The following is a 22,207-nucleotide window of genomic DNA, read 5'->3' as shown; positions in this document are numbered from 1 at the left end:
GGGATTACTTTATCACAGAATATTTGTTTTCGGCGGCACTTGTTTAGTTTAAAAGTAGACATGTCAGGCTTTCTATAGATATCTCTCTCATGTCTACAGGACTTGAGCCTACAATAAAAAAAATAATCCGAAGGAAAATCTAAAGAATTACTCAAGTAAATTTAAGGGATATAATGAAACTCCAGTGCATTCGAAGCAACTGACCTACATCAACCATAAATAATAATACACTAATATAATAACTAATAAAAAAGTACATCATAAGAGAAAACCAATAGGGATCTACGGAGCAATCAATGCTTGAGCACTTAAGTCAATACTACTTAAGGCCAATATCTAGCAGAAATGAGAAGCAGAATCATTTAACGACAACAGTTACTATGGCATGATTAAATAAGTGACATGAAATGGTTATAGGAAATCCTTTCGTTCATTGCCTTACTCGCGGCAACAGAAATATTGTGTAGGAAATTCCCCACTAACCACGCCGTTAATATATATAGTGTGGATTGCATTAAGGATGTGAACCTTCATTTTTAAAACTCTTAAAACAAATAGCTGCACAAGCCCATAATTCACTCAAATCCACTATACAACTTATTGATTATTCACACAAAATACATTAATCTCAAATCCACTATACAACTTATTGTTTATGCACACTATATACAGTAATCAGCAAGCAAATGAGCCCAGAAAAAGAACAGCACAGTGCCCTAAATTGCATGTTTGGGCTTTAAGGTTATCTATCATCTAGTATGCTCTTACACCATCTTAAATACAGTAAAAACATATGCAGAACAATTGATTTTATTAAATTAATTTTTATTATACATCATATTTACAAAATTTTGTATATGGAAGAAAAAGGAAGAAAATTATTTAAACTTGATAAAAAATAAGGGATGCACGATATTATCGGACCAATACTGGAATCAGCCGATAATGGCTTTAACCCTCTGGAGTCTAAGGGTATTTTTGGGGCCTGGAGAAGTTTTGTCATGCTCTGACATTTGTGCTTTTTTCAGTTTCTTATAAATATCTAAATGGCTAATCTCTAATCTCACTGTAATCAGCACAAACTGGGCTATAATAATATTTGAGCAGCATGTATGTACATGATTGTGTTTTTGAGAAAAAAAATGTTATGCGTGGTTAGTGAAAAACTAAAAATGTTAAATCACTTGAATAAGGCAATAAAACATACAGAAAATTGGTTCCCGGGACTTTTGAGAACTGGAGCTTGTAGCCTAGAATTTTTTTTTCTAAATGATGTGAAAATCTTCTTGTTTACTCACTTACAGAAAACAATATATTGATTTAAATTTTCTAAGACACTTTTTTGTTGGTAAAAGTCATATGCGAGTAGGCGTCAACTATCATGAATTCACACCTGAGAAGACAAAGGCCTGCATAATGAGCTGCATAATGAGCCATTCAGTCAGCTGTGACACTGAGAGGGATGAGTTACAAGAAAGAATGTAAGGACAAAATAAATGTATATAATTTTATATTTGTAGTTTATTTAGAATATATTTAATTATCCCACAACATAATTTAATATTCACTTGTGAGTGCAGTTAAACAGTTTATTAGAAACAATCAAAGCTAACTTTCAAACTGAATTTTTTGCATCATTACTCCTGTCACACTATTCCTTCAGAATTTTAACAATCTTATTTTCTACAAAAAAACATTTATTGTTATCATTATTATTATTATTATTATTAATGTTGAAAAGAGCTGAGAATATTTTTTTTCAGGTTTTTTAGGGGGATAAATTGAAAGAAAAGACAGCATTGTTTGTTTACATTTGTTACAGTTACATTTATTTGTTACATTTATATTATTACATCAAGCTTTTGAATGGTATAGTATTGTATATTGTTATTGAAACTTAATAATATTTCACTTGATTATACATTTAGTCAGGAATTATAGTTTGGAAAAAGTCTAACTAGTTAAATGTTTACACGTTATGTGAAAACTAGTAGAAGTATATAAATAAATAAAAAGAGACATACTCATGTTTATGATCTCTGTTGAATAAATTGCTTCATTCTTTTTTTCTGAGGAAATCCAAATCTCAAATCCTCAACCACATCACATCTTTTTGGGGTGAATTATGTCTTATTCCTCTCATCGGCGAAGCAAACAGTAAAATAAAATCTTGAAGAACAGTCTCGATGCGTTGTCTTCTGTTGTGTGGGCGTATTCAAGCCGCGCGCTTCAGTGAAACATTATAATCTGAATAGCGCGTTCAGCGCGGGGGCGTGGTCGCATTAGAAGATAATGAAGGGAGAAGTGAAAGACGGACATCGCATTGTTTTCATAGGGATTACTTTATCACAGAATATTTGTTTTCGGCAGCACTTGTTTAGTTTAAAAGTAGACATGTCAGGCTTTCTATAGATATCTCTCTCCTGTCTCTTCGTTGAGTATTCACTGAGTTACAGTTCATTTTAATGACGCGTTTGAAAATGAAGATAAGCGCAGACAAAGGCTGCAGACAGCACTCCTTGTTTGTTATCTTTATTTTATAAGTGCACAAAGTTTTATTGTTATTATGTCTGTATACAAAAAAGTAGACCCTTTACAGATTCGATTGATGTATTGCTCTTATCTGTACGATCCAAACTGAAAGTGTAATTTAAGTTCATTTCGGGGTTTTAAAGAGAAAATACCCCAAAACGCGTGTTAATCGACTTCAGAGGGTTAAATGTAAATATCGGCATCGGCCCGATATGAAAAATTATACCGATATGTCTTGCGGTAAGAGGAATACATTAACTCACATGTGCTCAGGGTGTGCTAGTGATTAGATCACGTCAGCAGTGTGGCTTATTCTTGAAACAAAGTTTTGTCTGAATGATGATTAGATTCATTGGTTTGGATCACTGCATTTAAACTGAGAATGCACGTACAGAACGACGCATTCGGTGTATGATAGAGTAAACAGAAATAGCATGAACCTAATTCCGTAGGGGGCGCTGTTGCCCTACTTCTAATAAAATAAAAGCAAAATACACGAATAATTACACTGTGTTTCTGATCAAATAAAGCAGTAATTGATGCCATAAAATCATGAGTATGTTTTGATTTAAAGGTCAGAAGCTACAGCTTACATGAAAAAAAAATCACAAACCTGACACTTAAATTAAATTATTTTATATATACTGATTTATTCTTTAATGCGTAATATGTTATATGTTTTAAACAAAGTATGAACTCTTAAAGATTTTCAGAATTTTTACAACTCTTTTGCTTTAGACCATTTACAAATGTTGAATCTTAAAATAAAATGTTAAGGTTTCCACTGCATCTTTCTGAAAAAAAAATAAAAATGCAGCGACTGAATATAGTTTATTTATAGTTATTCTAGAATCTTCAGTGTGCTGTCATTATAAAATAACTTCATTATTGTTTATTTAATTCTGACAAATAATTTCTTGTTAAAAACTAACCAAAATTAAAAATAATTTGCATATAATTTTTGCACAGGAGAGACTTGGGTGTTGTTTCCAAACAAAAGGAAATATATCAGTATGGGCATTGGCTATCGGCCAAAATGAGTTGAAAAATATCAGATATCGGCAAAAATCCAATATCATTCATCCCTATAAAAAATAAAATTATTTATTTAGATGCCATCTTCTTGATTCCTTTGTTATATTATAGAATTTTTCACAAATAAAGAATTGTTAAAAAAATAAAAATAAAAAGGCAGCAAACACTAACTAACAGTGCATTGAGTAATGTTTGTGCGCACTGGGGAAAGGAAGTGCTAATTTTCAGATACAGCAGACAGCGAATATGACAAATACAACACAGCGGCAAACTGGATATAGTGCAGCACCATTTGAAATCAAGGATTTGAGATTTTTCTCTCATGCATGTCTAGTGACAGCACAATCAGCACTATCCTGTCCACATCTAATTCACAAGGACCGACTACTACACAGAGTGAGTGCACTTGTCTTTATGCAATCTAAAAATGCACACTTCAGATGATCTCACGGCTGATTTCAACAATGTTTTCTAGCTTAATTAAAGATAATTTAAAATGCCAAATATTGGCTGTTATTTTGCCTTTGGTGATAAATTGGTCAACCGCTGGAAAAGGGCTAAGCATTTAAAATTTACAGTCTCTCTTTTACATCAACAGAGATCAAAAAATTCAGTTTATCAATATCAATTCTCCACCAAAACTTCTCATCTAACATTCAAACAAATCACAAGCAAACAACAATCACAATCTCACACTTCAAAATGTTCAGTAAACACATAGATCAGCCCATCAAACATAAACACGCTGCGAACTCCTCCACCTGCACTTCACCATGTCCAGTTATAAAGACACACACACACAAAAAAAAGGAACGACATGAGGCAGAATTTTGTCTTTTCCCTTTAAATACTAATACTTAAAACCAAACTCAGCTAGTATTTATTTCAGAACAACTAGGCAACTTTGAAGGCTGGCTCATCTTCCAAATGTTGTTTGGAAAGAGACTCACAGACGACATTAATCTGCTCTGAAGACTTTCCGCCGTGCCTGAATGGAGACTGTCCCCACAGTAAATGAGATTTGTAGGGCTCGCCTGCTTACATCACTCGTCTCTGTATCAGTACACACGCATCAGCTTTAGTGGCTATTTAAGGGCTCATCTTTACTCAACTGAGCATTCATTCACTCAGCCTTCTGCTTTATTAGCCAAAACCTCTTATTTAAAGGGCTGTGAACCAATTATTAAACATGAGAAAAAATTCCAATGATATAAAAGCACATCAAAGACAAATTATGCCCTAATCTTAAGATTATTTGACCTTGACCTTGATCAAATAATTTTTCAAGTCTGATCAGGTGAGTTACCATTAGATTTCAGCTTCAATTTTGTTACACATGAAGACATTCAGTAAAACACATAGAAAGCAGGAAAGAACAAAACGGCTGCAATATTTGTAAACATTATAAGACTGAAATACTGACTAGCATATTGTCATAGGAATGATTGGTTTGTAAACAAACACAAAGCCATTTTGAACTTAGATGAATGTTTTATGTCCTTACATATTACAACACAGCCCAGACTATTCACTAAACAGCAGCTGTGCCACTTTTGCGCATGCTATCTCAGAGCAAAACACTCTCATTCACCAAACACCTACACTTCAGTTTGAGCAGGCGCTACACATGCAAACAAACAACACCATCACTGAGCGCAATTCAATCGCATCTGAACGATAACTATAAAGATACCTTTATCCAGCTCATTATATCAGGATGGATTCTGATCGGGTCTCAATGCTTTCATCATCCGCAGCTTTAGTTTATCCAGCTCATTATATCAGGATGGATTCTGATCGGGTCTCAATGCTTTCGTTTATCAGCTGGAAAAAAAAAAAACTTTCTGAAAGTGATTCCAACGATTCCAAACTTTTATCGTTATAGCTGTGGTGGTATAGCTGTTTTATCGTACTTAGCTGTTCTTTAATCTTGAGAAGGATTTTTAGAATGATATCTTTATCTTCATATAGTTATTGTCTTTGGTGTGAACAGGCCTTAAAACACGTTCAGAACATGTTCACAAAACTTTTGAGAACTGGATGTGGTAGACTAGAGTTTTTGCTATAAAATTATGTGAAAATCATCCTGTTCACAGAAAGCAACATATTAATTTAATTTTTGTAAGACATGATTTGTGTTAGAAAGGCCGTATGCGAGACAATGGTCATGAATGTTTAGTGATTCACACCTTACATACAATGGGCCCATTAGTTATTTTATTTACATAATTTAATTAAAACATACTTAATAAAGGTCAGAGTCACATTATTGAGCACACTGATCTAAACAGAGACTTGAACAGCCGCTACTCATGCAAACAAACAGGAAACAGATCCTTTTCAGCTGTTGAAATAAGTAAACCATACCTGGTAACTCAAAAAAAAAAAAAAAAAAAAATCAGACCAATAATCAGTAATCAATCATATATCACAATATACATCAGATAAATATCATATAAAAACAACATCAACATATACTGTATACAACTCACACAAATTAAAAAACATATACTGTATGTAATTGATACGAGTTGTACAATCATCTGTACGGAAACGGTGGACTCACACAACCCTGAGACACTCCAGTATAAGTAAAAATTGGAGTTAAAAATGTCTGATAAACACATCGCATTCTTCTTCTGAAGTAAACACAAGCCTTATTCCCCACAGTGCATCTTGTTGAATCTTGCTGCTTTGTTTATGGTGGTGATATGGGCGTTTACAGGTTTGTTTGTTTTCTTTATTTTACAAAAGCACCACGTTTTGTTGTTGTTGATATGAGTATATACATATAAAAGTAGACCCTTTACAGTTACGAATGATGTATTAATCTTATCTGTACAATCAAAAAATACTCCATCAATTAAGCTCTTTTCGTCATTATCAGGAAAATGTGCAACTCAATGCATCAATGCAACGCAAGTATTTTATATAAAATAACTTCGAAGTAAAACTGACACACATTGTACAAGTTACGTAAATATTCAGAATGAAATCAACCCTCTACGGACACCTTGGCAATTGAATCCCCATTGGCTAGTTCATTTTTTATTTTACTCGCCAAACTGATATTATATGTATGTATATATATATGTATGTATTTATATATATATATATATATATATAAAATAAATGTTTTATCAGTCTGTCAAGCATTATAATATGATAAAAATGGCACAGTTTTTTAAATAACTGAAAGTACACTTTTAACATCAGTCTGTCAAGCATTATAATATGATAATCAAGTATTATTTAATGACAGAACTTTAGTAATTAGAATTAAAACTTGATAACCACATTTGAATGCATATTAGTCATTTTAACTGAACATTTTAACTGGACTGGTGGTGCTGCTTTTTTGGTCATTCAGTGCTTCTGTAAAAACAAACTGGAAAAAAAATTAAAATACTGATAAGATAATGATACGAATTTTACTAATAAGAACAATATAAAACACACTAAGGATTAATGAGCTACTGGATTCATGATTATTAATCAGGTCATGCGCATTCGCTTGAACTGATTTGCTAAAATCAATACAGGGACGATAATAGGTGAGCGCCAGCCAATGAGATTTTCATTTGCGCATTAGTCCCCACCACCACAGAAAAAACCAACAAGAACAACCTCATTTATACTGACAGGAAAGGAACGCCATTATTTTGACAGGAAAATACAACAGAGAATATCGTTTACATGTAGCATGTCAATTCTCTCTCTCTCTCTCTCTCTCTCTCTCTCTCTCTCTCTCTCTCTCTCTCTCTCTCTCTCTCTCTCTCTGCGTGTGTGTGAGACAAAGCGACGGCAAGGTGTGCGCCTTCACACTACAGTTTACGTTATGTCAAATACAGGTGCGCTGCGCATCCATTGAGATTAACTGAAAAATAGTACAGATCACTTGATGGAGAGTGAAACTCTAAAGCGCACAGTCAAGAGTGTTTGGCATGGATTCTGATTGTGAAAATATTTTATCTTCATGCTATTCCAAAACGGGCACATAAACAACACACACACACCCAGAATTAAGACTCATACGCAAGTGAGAAAGTCATAATACAGAATTTAGACATCATTTAGTCACCCAGAGTGAAGATTTAGTCGCATATGCGAGTGATTTACTCGCAATGTAGAGGGTAAGAAATTGATTTGACTGAATTTGATTGGATGAGAACAAAACTTGAACTGAACTGATTTGTTTCATAATTCAGCTTTAACTTGATTGCTGAACAGTGCCAGTTATTGAACTGAACTGAATCAACACTGAATAAACTGAGCTGAATAATGACACTATTGTCACTTATTAAATAAATGTATGTGATTTGACTTGACATTTCCATTGTTTTTCTACCAGTGGCAACTGTGCATCGCCTACATGCAAAATATTTCAGATTACTTCATTTTGAACTAAAAATACAAACCTACACTCATCCAGCACAGTAGATATTTAATCCTCTCGTAGTCACATTCTTAAAAACAGTGCAATGTCTGCTCATTTGTGTTAATGTTTTGTTAATATGTTGTTATACTTGCTTTTTCCATTCTACCAAAGTATTTTAGACGGACAATACTTTACACAGACTCAGCAATAGGCAGAAGTGTGTAGCTTCTACACCACCAAATGGGTTTTCGAAAAGGTTTCCTAAACACCCCCCATCTGCCAACATTTATAACTTTATCAGCCTCTAAACTAATGGCACAGATGTCTAATAATTACATGTGATCATCTCTAAACAGTAGCGAGTGACATGGCTAGCCACCACAGTTCTCCTTGGCATAACACTACCAGTTCTAATTCTGCTACTATTAATTTGCTCAAACTAAATTGACGAAATGAAAACATGGACAGCAATAGCCAATAAAATTGCCAGGTACACATTAGTCCCTCCACTACTGAAATAACCATGAACTAGTGGTTTCTGCTAAGTCTTAAAAGTTGAATAATTCTGAACTTCAAAACAAGAATGAATATCATTTACATGTAGCAGATCAATTCAATGTGTTATGTTGTGCATCCACTGATATCAATAGGAATAATGCATACAGTGCTGTAAACACACAGACAGCGAAACTCAAGCATGACTGAAAATATATCTGTGCTTAACTTATTCTCAGCCTCTAACTCAATCACTAGTGATTAAAATGATCATTTATTAGCAAGTGGCTAAAGATTAACAACATTATTTAGTTGCCCATCGCACAATGTAGTCGCAAATGGGAGTGATTTACACTCACTGTAGATGGCTGTCAATACAGTTTCTACTTACTAAATATGGGTTCAGATCCAGCAGAAAAGCGGAGGATGCAGTCGTGTCCATTTAGGATCAGAGTTCACTTTCTGCATCTTTCTGCATGCATGAATGTGTGTCGATAGATCTAGATGCGTCGCAATGGGTTATTTCAGTCAGACATATCAGCTATTATTCCAAAACAGAGCGGCAGCATCAGTGTCTGGACCGAAAAAGACGTCTCAAGGACAGATCTGTTTTGACATGTCAGTGGGAGTGGTTCAGGCTGAGGAAACTCGATGGGGAGGAGACTGAGACAGAGTGAAAGTGTAAGACAGACACAAGCAGAGACAGGTGACCTCGCTAAGCCTCTTTGAATGGCCACCTGAGTGTTCGCAGGCAGACTAGAGCCTCACACTGACTGCTGGCTGCAGGCCATGATAGGGTTAATTTTAGTTCTCGTCATGCCTGGATTACAAGGACAAAGTATGTATCAGGGGTGCCATCAAAGGCTGGGGAGATTATCATGGATCTAAAGGAGGTATGAGGGATCAGAGCCACTCGAGCTGTTATACTAGTGTTCACACCACAGCATGCAGCTCTGTTTGGGGAATATAATGGCAGATGAAACCACAGTCACTAGGACTGCATGATCAGGGGAAACTTTATTGTATTAAAACTTGTGACAATAATTTCAAACATAAAAAAAAAAAAAAAAAAATTATAAAAATAAAAAATCCAGGTTTAATGTGCTTGCTTGTTTGTTAAGGATGGACAATTTGGCCAAGACTATACATTCGTGATTATACAGTATATCAGTATAGCTATAAAATAATTATTATAATTATTATTATTATTATTATTATGTCATATTATTAAATAAAAAGTTATTATTATTATTATTATGTTATAGCCATACTGACATAGAATGCACTTTTTGTACCTCTTGTAACATTTAAATATGACTGAGCATCCATTCTTTGTGTTCATTTACTTAAAATGTAAAAAAAACATTACATTTTAACATGCACCAAAAGAAACTTATTATTACATATTGTCATTTTGGTTATCTTAATATCACATCAGTCATTGTGTTAAATTAAATCAGAGGTCCCACCGATGCGACCAGCCGTTCGAGGGAAAAAAAGTCTCCGCGACTCTGAAAGTCTCCCTGTGGTTCAACCACAGACACCAGAGCCCTGCATTTCAGCCCGAGCGTGACGTACCCCGACTTTTTTACACCCCTCGAGCCAGCATTCAGGATAATTTTCACGTCACAGTTCAGATGCGGGCCGGGCCTCCCACATATTTTTGACTTCTCTTTACTTTTATATTTTAGAAATCCATCAATTAGTGATGAAAAAAAAAATTGCCGCGCTGGTGGAAACAACACGAGACCGTGCTACCGCTCAAGAGAGGTTTGACGGTGTTTATTGTCCCGCTGGTAGCAGCGCAGCTGAACAGTTTTCTGTTAAAATACATGCAATAGACTCAATACGTGCACTATACGTGCTTTCACATATACAGTCTTCTCCAGAAAATTACTGGGAAATAATTCCCATTTTGAGATCATGTATGAACACAATAGGGCCATCTGGAAAAATCGGCAAATCAATAAAACACTGTTGCTTGTGTGAACAGTATACATTATGTATTTATTTCCAGTAATTTACTGAGCTTGCTATGCCTAGATACACAAGATAACTGTGTGACTTTGCAGTTAAAATGCAACATTTATATGTGCTTTGTAACAATTGTTGGGTCATTCCATTTCAACTCAGCCAGAGGTCCCTGGCTCTCTTTTTTGAGTTTGCTATTATTTTTTTTTCTTTAGTAAGATGAACATTTATAGTGATGAAAGCCAACATATTTTAAATGTCAGATGAATATTTACAGAGTAATCCACTATTTTGTAGAGGAGGGTCAAAATGGCAATTTTAACATGAGATACAGAGCCAAATTACAAGGGTGTAAAAATGACTTCAGACTTCAGTGATTTTTACACAGAGATTTGTAGGTCTATTAATAAAACCTGACTTTATAGCAATCATTGTTGCATTATGTGCCAATTTATAAATGGGAAAAGGCTCTTTTCAAGTTTTTCTTCAAAATTTGCATGCCTGTAACTCAAGAAGTATTACAAATATCTTAAAGTCCTTTTAGATTTTGTGTCTTAAACTTTTCTTTTGTCATTTTTATTTTTAAGGCCTTATTTAGTTCCATTCTAGATATATACTTGAATCTCAATATGTATCTAGGAGTAAATTGTTAAAATGTACACATTTTCAGTGGTCAAAAACCAAATGTGGGTCACTTTGCATTCAGCTGATACTTCTTCTTTCTTTTAAAGAGGAATGTCTGAAGAATAAGTAATGTTGAAACTAGAAATGTATCTAATTTCTCTCCATCAAATCACTTGCATAGAACAGACATGTCTGAGTGCCAAAAATTTTATTTTCCCAAAGTTTGCATGCCTGTAACTTAAGAAGTATTAAAGATATCTTACTATGATTTTAGATTCTGGTTACTAAGAAACTTTTCTTAAGAAATCTTCATTTTCAGTCCCAGAGATATTGGGAGCTCAGTGCAGCTCCATGTCCAAATTGTTGAATCTTACCAATTTTCAATAGTTAAAAACCAAATGTGAATTTGTTTATCTAGTCATGACTGTTGCCACTACAAATAATTATGCAAATAATAACAGTAACCCAAGGTTATATACAGTGTGTGACACATCAGATAATGAATATCCAGGATTATCTGTTAACTTGCAAATTATGAGCAGTTTGAAACATGAACAAGATTACCCAGGATCCCATTTACTTAGGGTTTAGAATTACAAATGTTAATTATTTCACGTGTAAGAGACCTTAAAGTGACCTATTATGCCCCATTTTACAAGATGTAAAATAAGTATCTGATGTCCCCAGAGCGTGTATGTTAAGGTTTAGTGCTAAATACCCTAAAGATAATTTTTCTTTATAGCTTGTTAAATTGCCACTTTTAGGGTATAAAGCCAAAACGCACTGTTTTTGTGTGTTTTCCTTTAAATGCAAATGAGCTGGTGCTCCTGGCCCCCATTCAGAAAGGGGGCTGAGCTTCAAGAGCTCAATCTCCGGCATATGTACATTACTATTACTATAAGCCTGTTATCTTTACAGAAAACATACTCAGTTTAAAAGTCAGTCATCTGATCATACTAAACAAACTAAATGAAATTACACAAACTACAACACGGCAAGCAAAAAACAAAAAAAAGTAAAACTGGTCTCATTGTACCTTAGCTGCTATCACAAACTTCCCACAAATGTCCCACGTGTGATTATGAGCTTGACAAATTTCTTTTAGTGCTTTCATATGCAACTTTTAAATTCCCACTAGGGCTGTGCGATTTGCCAAAAAATTTAAATCTCGTTTTTTTTCAAAACTTTCGACCGATTCTATATATATATATATATATATATATATATATAATTAAAAATTCTATTTCCAAGTGCACCACATGAAGTAAACCCAAATTTGTTAAATACCTTTGCAGAAAAGATGCATGATGCACGCTCTTGCAGCATTTCATGCATGTAACGTCAGTCTAAAAACACTGGGCTCAAGTTAAAAGAAGTACACTCCCATCTTCTTGCAAGTTTTTCCTGTTCCACTGCCCGCATCGCATTTTTAGCCCGATTCGGACGGTAATTGTTTCTCATATGGACGTCCGTAAAAATTAATTTACATATCACCTCAGTGATAAAACTCATGGATTCGGATGGCAATATATTCACAGAGGAGGAACGAGTTCTGTGATCCTACGAACCTGGGAACGCGCTGCTCATGTCAAAATTTATTTCATTTATAAATGTATTCTTATTATTATGTAAAATGTATTCTTATTATTCCAAGCATATTTTATAATATATACATTTTATAATATCCTATTTATTATTTTATCATTTAAATCTCCTGTTTAAAAACAGGAAAATAGATGCACTATAGTTGTATATACTTATACGTGATATACATATACGTATATCTGTTTATAATAATACACATTTTAAAATTGTATTACTGCTGCTGCCATAATAAAGACCCATTTCGAATGTTTACATGCTTTTCTTCTCTTTCTGCTCCCAGACGCTGTGGTGAAGCAGTTATGAAGTATTTTTCTTTTAAATACTTTCCAGCATTTCAGAAATAAATATGTATGCAAATTACACCGAAGTACAACTCAAAAAGGATTTAAACACTGAATTTGGAATCTATTTCTTCTCGTTAACTCAGAGATGTGGATTCGTACAGCAATTAAATTACTACACGACCTTGGTATTTGTCTTTTACAGAGGTGGTGAGAGAAAAACATAGACATCCTGGATTCAGACAGCATTAAAATCACCAACTACCCCCTGTAAATGGTGAAAATCACTTACATCCCCCTGAGAAAAAATTACCGTCTGAACAGGGCTTAAGTCAACGCAAAAGCACATTCTGTGTGAATGGCACCTAGCGATACATTCTACTCACCTTCCTTCACTGAGTGCTTCACAAATGAGCGGTTAATCATGCACCGACATGTAGTTGGATCATTCTTTTCCAAATCGTGATTACTCGATTTCTAAAAAATAAAATCGTGGCAAAACATTAAATTCAAATTTATCAATAGAATCTTAAAATTCCTATTTACTATCATTCTGGTAGCACGTGAAGGCAGCATCAGTGAAAACAGGCAAAAAAAATGGTAGATTTAGCAATGAGCCTTACATAGTACCAAAAGGCTCTTTCAGAAAGGCCATTTGGAAAACTTACTTGACATTTACTTTGTCTGGAGCTGACGTTCACGCACAAAACATTGGTATTGATCCCTAAACATATAGAGGACTTTACCGTTTTTTTCCAGGATATTTCCTTTGAAAATTAAATTTAACCACAGTGTCCTCAGCAAGTCTATGGAGACTCCTACATCCGTTGATGCATCCCAAAACACAACACTTGTAATGCCTCTTTAGCGCCTACATTGTATATCTCCAGCAGCTATCGTTACAGCAGGAAACCCATAATGGCAGACCGCTGCTTCTCACTCAGGCCTGTGTCTATGCTAATAGGGCACAGAGTGTCACAAATGGGCAGGACTTTTTCCCTACGATGACGTGTAAAGAGGAAGAATCTTAAACCGCTAATTTGGAGAGACTGTTTATAATTTATTGGGATTATTAAAAAAAATGAGTGGGTGGATTTGTACCATTATAGGCTGTGTTCTGTGTTCAACTGTGTTCAAACACCTTATAAAAGTGATTTTTGCATAACAGGTCCCCTTTAAATGTTTCAGAGTTTGATTTACTATCAGTGATTCTGCCAAATATGCCTCTTAACAGTGGATATTACTTGACCTTTGCTTCAGGTTAAAACTTAATTCAGGTGAGCCAAATCTTGATCATGTGTTTTAAACATGTAGTTACGATAATTCAGAAGCTGTTAAACTAAACAAAAATCTCTTCTTCCAAACATCCCCAATGTAATGACCTCAGCGCCAGTCATCCTGCGGGAGCCCCTTTAGTACGAGTGCCTGCAAACACATTGTCCAGATGGCTCTGGAGACGAGCCATAACACAAAATAAAGCAGAGCGAATGCTTGTCTCAAATATATGAATGCTGCTCCATCTGATGCAGAAGCACTGGTCGTTTGATTTCAGGGCCACAACGGATTAAAGCAGATATTCAAACATCATGGAAAATATGACACCGTATAATGGCTTCAACCTGTATTCACAGGTCAGGCCAGAGGTTGTGAAGCTGTTAAAGGGATAGTCATCCCCAAACATCATTTACTCACCCCTAATGTGCTTCAAAACTGTATGACTCACTTTCTTCTGTGGAACACAAAAGATGAACGTAGGAACCATTGGAGCTTTTATGTTCCACAAAAAAAAGAAAGTCATACAGGTTTGAAGCAAGTGAGTGTGAGTAAATGATGACAGAATGCAGATCTCTGTTTATGTGCTGATACGTGGTACCTGAGATGACTAGGTGTGTGCACAATGAACACTGCTGTTTCAGCAAAGAAAATGGCTCCAAAAACTCCAAGAGAGAGAGTTTCCATTAAAGTCATCAACAACACTCTTCTTCAACACTGCACCTCATTTTTTTTTTTTTACATTTTATTTTATGCTAGTGCAGCAGTTCTCAATTAAAGGTCCTTGCGCACCCCTGCTCTGCACATTTTGTATGTTTCTCTTATGGCTTCAGACGTTTGTTCTATTTTATTATTTTTAAGTGTGCAAGACGTGAATTTAAATTGTATTTATTTACAGAGGTATATGATGTCACACTTGTCCGTGTGTGAAGACATTGGGCAGCACAAATCCATGAATGAATGTTCCGAAGTGAGGTAAACTTCAACAGATTTCCCCTGCTCAGGGAGTAGGGAGCATTGAACACTGTGTAGGGACCATGTCAATGGGAACACAGTTCATGGATGGAGCTCACTGGATGGAGCTGATTATCTGAATCAGGTGTGTTAACAAACAGAGACGTGCAAAATTGAAATTGACTGGAATTGAACCGTTGCGCTAGTGAATGCATACAGTGTGAGTTAAATAACTTTGTCATCAATGGAGTGTGAAGCTTTTGAATTCAGCAAACAACACAAATTACTCTGTGATTTTAAAGTGAGATGAAACAGTGCTGACAAACAGGAGAAACACTGTGCGCAATGAGACAGTCAGAAGACATTTCAATCTACAAATCGCCATCATTTACCATGGATTTACTGTAGGAACACTAACTGCATCATGGTATTGTGTCAGAAATGTGGGTATTTGTGTCCAATTTTATTATATTATTAATGTAGACATGAATTAAATATATTAAAGCAGTAATGGAATATAATTACAGTATTTTTTGTGATTAAGCTATAGCGTGTGTGCATTTAGCCTATACTAAATGTTTTTAGACTACTAATATAAATACCTAAAAACCATATAGTTATATTTTTACCTTGGTACTGAGGTGTGCTATATGTGCGGTTTCAACTGTGTTAACTGTATACTGTTTTAATGTATGCTACTATGGAAGACCAATGATTAATTAAAAAATTAATAATAAAATTTCACCATATAAAAATGAGGTTACTACCATTTTTACAGATTTGACTAATTTTGCTACTCAAGCTACTACTATCAATGTGCATTTCTAAGAGAAAAAAGGTAATATTATTATTAATATTATCAGGCAACACAAACCTGTTTCTTGATTTGAAACAATATCACATGCAGAAACTAAGAAATTAATTTGTCTATTAAGATTTGTATTTTGTTAAGGTAAGTTAATGGTCTGGTTTCTACAACTTTCACTTTGGAGAAAAAAATCTGGCCTTAAACTTGAATGAAATAAAGACATTTATTGTGATAATTGTCGATATATATATATATATTGTGGTAATTTTCTTGGCCATACCACCCAGCCCTAGAATTAAATACTCTTTAACTTTAACAAAATATTTAATTATGACAAATGTATTACTACTCTTTAATAGAATGTACTTATCAAAGTAACAAATTATTATATCACACAATTTTCATTTTGTTTTAATTAAACAGTAAATATCTGTTGTGAAGAACTTTCTTTGCCAACAAATTAATGGGATTACTTTTTAATAATATGTAATCGTTTTATGCATTCATTTGAATACCACAGTTTTAGTGTTTCCACATTTGGTATATGCTGGAAAAAAAAAGGTCGCTTTTTGACAGTCAGCCAAAAAATAACTGTGTATTCAAGAAAGTAAAGTTTTACTAAAAACAACCACAGCTTATGCAAAAGCTAACTCATTAAATAAATTCTTTCATTATTGACATCATCGTTCCAAATGTGTATGACTTTCTTTCTTCTGTGGAACATATAAGTGGATATTTTTGTTTGTTTATTCTATTTATTTATTCATTAATTTGTTGTTTTATACGTTCATTCTAAACGTAAAAACAAAAATAACATTCTTCAGAATATACTTTAAGTTCTGAAATTCAACATGAGGATAAATGAATAATGACAGAATGATCGTTTTTGGTTCTTTTTAAGAACCCATAGGTTATTATTTACATTATTTATTCTTTAAATTCAAACACAAGTTAACTTTTTACAATCTGGTTAAATGTAGTCAAAGGTAATGACTTTACCTTTTAAAATAATTTCATGCACTGCAATAACACATTAATAAAATGCTATTTATTTTACAAAGTAAAAGTAAACAAGATCTTTTCAAGGATATTTATACTGTAATCAACCTCTTTGGTATAGATCTTTTTATTACATGCACATAAGGATGAGGATACATCTTTGTCTTTCTAAACAAGCAGAAGCAAGATGAAAGCACCATCTTGGTTTTAAGGCCAATTCACACTGCACTGACAGACGGCAACAGACACGTTCATTGTGCCACTTGTTTTTTTTTACCCGTTGAACATGTTGAATCGCTGTTTGTGGGGTCTTGGAGTGTCTGAGAAGTGACTGTGCTCAGTCAGCTGTCGGTGTTGGTCTGCATGTGTCAGTGTGCTGTGAACTGGCCTTTACATCTGACCCGCCCCTTCCTCAAACACATCCAATGGCACTGAAGCGTCACACATGCTGTTGACTAGCAGTTACCATTTTTCACTGAACTTCCAAAATAACTGCATCATGATGTATGCTGTTACTGTGATAAAATTACTCATACTGTGAGATGAGATTCAGTCACACTGCCGGTCCTAACCAATACACATCCAGATCTCTTATCCATGTGCTCCACAAGCCTTACATTTGCTATGCAAAGAGCTGATGCAAACTTATCAGAACCAAAACAACATCATTTTAAATTTAGGTTTTCATCCTCTTCAGGTCAAGACTCTCTGTAAGCATTGAGCATGCTGGTGGAAATCATCTAAAACTGTGAGAGACCTCTAAAACTCTAAAAGCACTGTGAAAAAAAAAATGTTTCAGCTAATCAAAACAATTGAAAATGAGCAACAGAATGCAGCTGTTAAATCAACTAAACAGGTCTAGTTGCTTGAAAACTACTGAAATTTCAACAGACATTCTAGGATGAGCTCAATGAATAAAAATCCTCTCAGAGGAACTAATGAACGAACATCTCAGCTTACAGGTGATGGCCGTGTCATGACATGAAGGGTTAGAATTTTACACTCCTTGTATATCAGATTTCTAGATATTTGACTGATTGGCTCGTAAAGGATCAATAATGCAGGACCAAGGATTGTTTATTCCAGAAACCGGCTTGTTTCATTGCTTTTAAATTTTCATCTGATTTTGCCAGGGTTAGCAGCAGCTGTGGACATCCCATGTTCACTACAAACTGACTGCTGCGTGATCTGTCACTGTAGCTCTGATCAGTGCTGTCAGAAGAACCAGTCCTCCGGTATCAAGCCAAAACTTACATTTTAAACGTAAGGATACCATCCTTTCCACAGCAGTGGTAGCACCGAGTACTACTTTTCTGAGTGTCTGTGAAGAGCATCAAAGGTTTCAATTTACAATGTGTTTTGAGTGTGTGAATGCATAGCACTTGCATATCATTGCTCTTTTGTTGATTTTGATTGCTTCCATTGTCCTCACTTGTAAGTCGCTTTCGATAAAAATGACTAAATGTAAATGTAATGGACAATCAGAGGCGTGTAAGTCAAAAATCACAAGAGCTTGTTCTGCACTCTCGCAGATAGTTTAGCTATAACCAACAAAGTATAAACATGATGTGAATAAGAGATTTATTGTGCAGTATAGACAGATTTTTTGATTATAACAGACGTTTTTACTGAACTCATCTGAACTCGACTGATATCAGCTTCTTTGCTCACTTTCTGTATATAACCCACTCATAATTTAAATTAATGTTTTATTTTTCATGCTAAGTACACACACTGCAAAGTTTCAGGAATGTTGAATGTATTAAAATGTGGCACTGAATCTGATATTGTGATGTCTGAACACAGCAACAGACAGGACAAAACCAATCTGGTGTGTCGGAATAGATCTGTGCACTAAGTCTTGCAGAGTCCGAAATTTTCGTATGAGGTTTTTTTTTCTTATTTATCATCCTAAAAATTTGTCACGCACAGAAACCTTGCACACTGAGTCAGATGCGTATTAATTAATCCGTTGCGAAAAAAATTGCAAAACAGTACTAAATGTATAATCAAAGAAGATAAAACTATTTTCCTCTCCCCTCCTAAAAATAAAAAAAGAAAAAAAAAATAAATAACATCCAATCCTGATACTAAAAAACAAATAAATTAATTATATTAAATATAATTACAAATAAATTAAGAAGCAGCAGGATTGGCTCAGTTTGATGCTTTGCTAGCGATATTAGAGCCACATATTAAAAAGAAGACAATCCGTTTCTGTGAACTCAGAGTGAGAGATCTTTACAGTGCTTTGTGCTGCGAGACGAAGCGGATCAACTTGACAATCGCCGTTCTGGATTTTGGCGTACGCTTGTACGGTGTCTCTGAATTGTCAAAACAACTCTCAAAATGCTTGCTACGGATGTGAAAAATTCAGAAAATCGTAAGTTAACCTGATCCGAATTCTTTTTATGATGGAGGAAGTTTCAGAGGCTTCACAACGTGAGCTTGTACTTAGGCCTATTTTTCAGTGTAAACATGATTGACACAACGTGAGCTTGTACTTAGGCCTATTTTTCAACGTGTGAAAATTTCAGACTCGGTGTGCAATGGTCTTGAGACCGAAATTCTCATCCAAAATTTCTGCACATTAAAAAATAAATATGGCCTCACATTGTATCAATCACGACTGCCTCCGAAACCTTTGTCCGTCACAAAAAAATTTGGATCGGGTTCGTTTTTATGCGTTTTTGCATCTGTAGCAAGCATTTGATTGGATGACGAATACGAACACCCCCCCCCACCCCCCCCTAAAAAAATGCCTATAAAAAATTTTGGACACCGTGTGCAAGCACAATAAGTGTAACAGACACTTGTTCTGCTACCTGTAAAGTGTTATTCTATTAATTTCATTTGAGATTTTTCATACACTGCTTACATAATTGAACAATATTTGAAACCTACATAATGGTTGAACGTATTTACTTATAATTATTAATTGCATTACAATATTTTTCGCTGAAATGCAGATACAGAGGCAATACTATGCCTAACTCTTTCATCTTATTTATTATTTGAAGGCCATGTTCCACTAATGTTGTGTTTTTGTAATGTTAAATGGTTTAAATAAAGGAGGTAATGTTTAAGTATTATTGTTCTTTTTATTTATTTTTTAAACCATGGTTAGGTATCCAGTATCCCGTACTTTTGGTGGTTACAGTACCAGCTACTAGATTAGTGGTATCCTTACATCCCTAGCTCAGATTAACACGGCTATCTCTTAGCAACATGTAATTTGTGTCTAATTAAGATGTAATGTTGTCATAAAACGTGACTGTCCAGGATAGACACTGTTTCAGTTAAAACAACAATGCACGGGTTTCTTTCTTCTCAGCTTTAGCCAACATCAGCATCCTTCACCTGTAAAAACCCAGTCTGAAGCAAAATAAATGCTCGATCAGACATTCAGTCTCACACACGTGTCCGATGAGAGACTGTAAAAGTGAAATAAATTAAAAAATAAATAAATAAAAACAAACACCTCCAAGGTAATACGCTCAAAATAGCTACCATTAATCAAAGAACGAAGAAGCAAATTCCAGCTCATGTGCATGTAACAGTATTTGAGATAAACATGAACACAAACACACTGACGCACATATAAACATACAGCTACGCAACTTTACATGCAAACCACGAAAACACGTTTCTACTCCAATGTGAGACTTATGTAATGGTCCAGTGCTCATATGCCCATCATCAAGCGAACCTAGTCATCTATCACCGACATAATGATGGTATATAATCACTATATGTCCAAAAATAAACTCAAACCCAGCACGTTATTATACAAGTGACCTTCCTTTAACAAGATTCATCATGTAATAACATCATCATACATGTGCTAATCAGTCATTACATCACTAAATAACTCATTTATCCACTCACAAATCAACAACAGCAATTATTAAACCTTTAAAACCCGAAATTTATAAGAAATTAGGTCGTTATATTTACGTACATACCTGATGTCAATTCCTCCTCAAGGAAAGCCTTCTTATTTAGATGCCTCGTCCTTCTTTCACGACTTGATATATTTCGTTATTAATAAATGAGTAACGTTAAATAAATAAGTCAATGTTTTGATGTAAAAAAAAAAAAAACTCCTGGTGTCCTTCGTGTTAGCTCGCCGGCTAATGTCTTCAGATGTGACCAACAGAACAGATTTAATATGATTTAACTGCACTGTCCACAGACCCTCTGTACTCCAAAACAGTAAATAAAAGCCTGATAATAATGTTAAGATTTCAATGACTATTTTATCTATCTAAATCTCTTTTTTTTTTTTTTTTTTTACACACGTCTAGTATGTGGATGCTAAGGCTGATGCTAACCCACACAAACAGATCTCACAAACCTGCTTTAAAAATATCACCAGGTTTAAAAAATACATATATATTAAACATAAGGAGCTGAGAACACATTTTATGGATTATTTAGTTAGTTGATAAAATTAAATGCTACATAAATCGGCAGATATAAGCGGTTGTGGTCTCATCTCGTTCGTGCAGCTCTAATGGCTAATCCCCAAAAAAATAAAGCTTTTAATCTAGCAACTAAAATCATAAAAATATCGCTTTGCTCTTTTATCTTAGTCTTTTACTTGATCAAACCCTCGCTGTATTTGTCACTAACAGAGAATTTCTATGCTATCTGATGGACTCTTTCTCATCTAACCTTGCCTGTCTTTCTTCTGTTGTTTTCTTTCTGTTAACAAACACAGTAACAAAGCTTATCAAATAAAGGTGCGATCTCGTTTTATAAACACTAACTCATTAATCTATGCGACTAGCTAGTGCGTTCATCCGCATTTAAAGCCTTTTTCTAGCTAAAGCACACACTGACCGCAGGCGCGCGAGCGATACTGTAGTAGTGTAAGAGAGTGTCAGACTCAGCATCACACACTGCCCTCTACTGACAGAGCCTCAGAGAAAGACAGCTGTCGGGATTCACACATACACACTTACAGACAGGATACATATACACATACAGGACATATGGGAATAAATTACTAATATTATTATACCTTCATAATATTACTTCCTTAAGGGAAATATTACTCTAATTAATCTTCTTTTTGTGTTTTAATCATGTGTCTTGGTGTAGCTGAGCTGTACTTCTGGTGGTCAGCTTGACACATTTGGGTTCATGAGGTCAGCACTCAGATCAAAATATATCATCTTAATTACATACTGTAACATGTTTTTTGATTTTCTTGAATTTTAATTATCTAGTTCTAAATCTGTTCTGCAT

At 34.6% G+C, this 22,207-nt stretch overlaps 1 pseudogene; it reads right to left on the bottom strand.

Moving 5' to 3' along the window:
* LOC122141433 overlaps window positions 1–21,865 on the bottom strand; it is a 49,253-nt pseudogene extending 27,388 nt beyond the window's left edge.
* Window positions 21,866–22,207: the final 342 nt, after the last annotated feature.

This window comes from Cyprinus carpio, chromosome B22 (genome assembly GCF_018340385.1).
Source record: "Cyprinus carpio isolate SPL01 chromosome B22, ASM1834038v1, whole genome shotgun sequence".
Lineage (NCBI taxonomy): Eukaryota > Metazoa > Chordata > Actinopteri > Cypriniformes > Cyprinidae > Cyprinus > Cyprinus carpio.
This window is presented reverse-complemented; position numbering and strand designations above follow the sequence as displayed.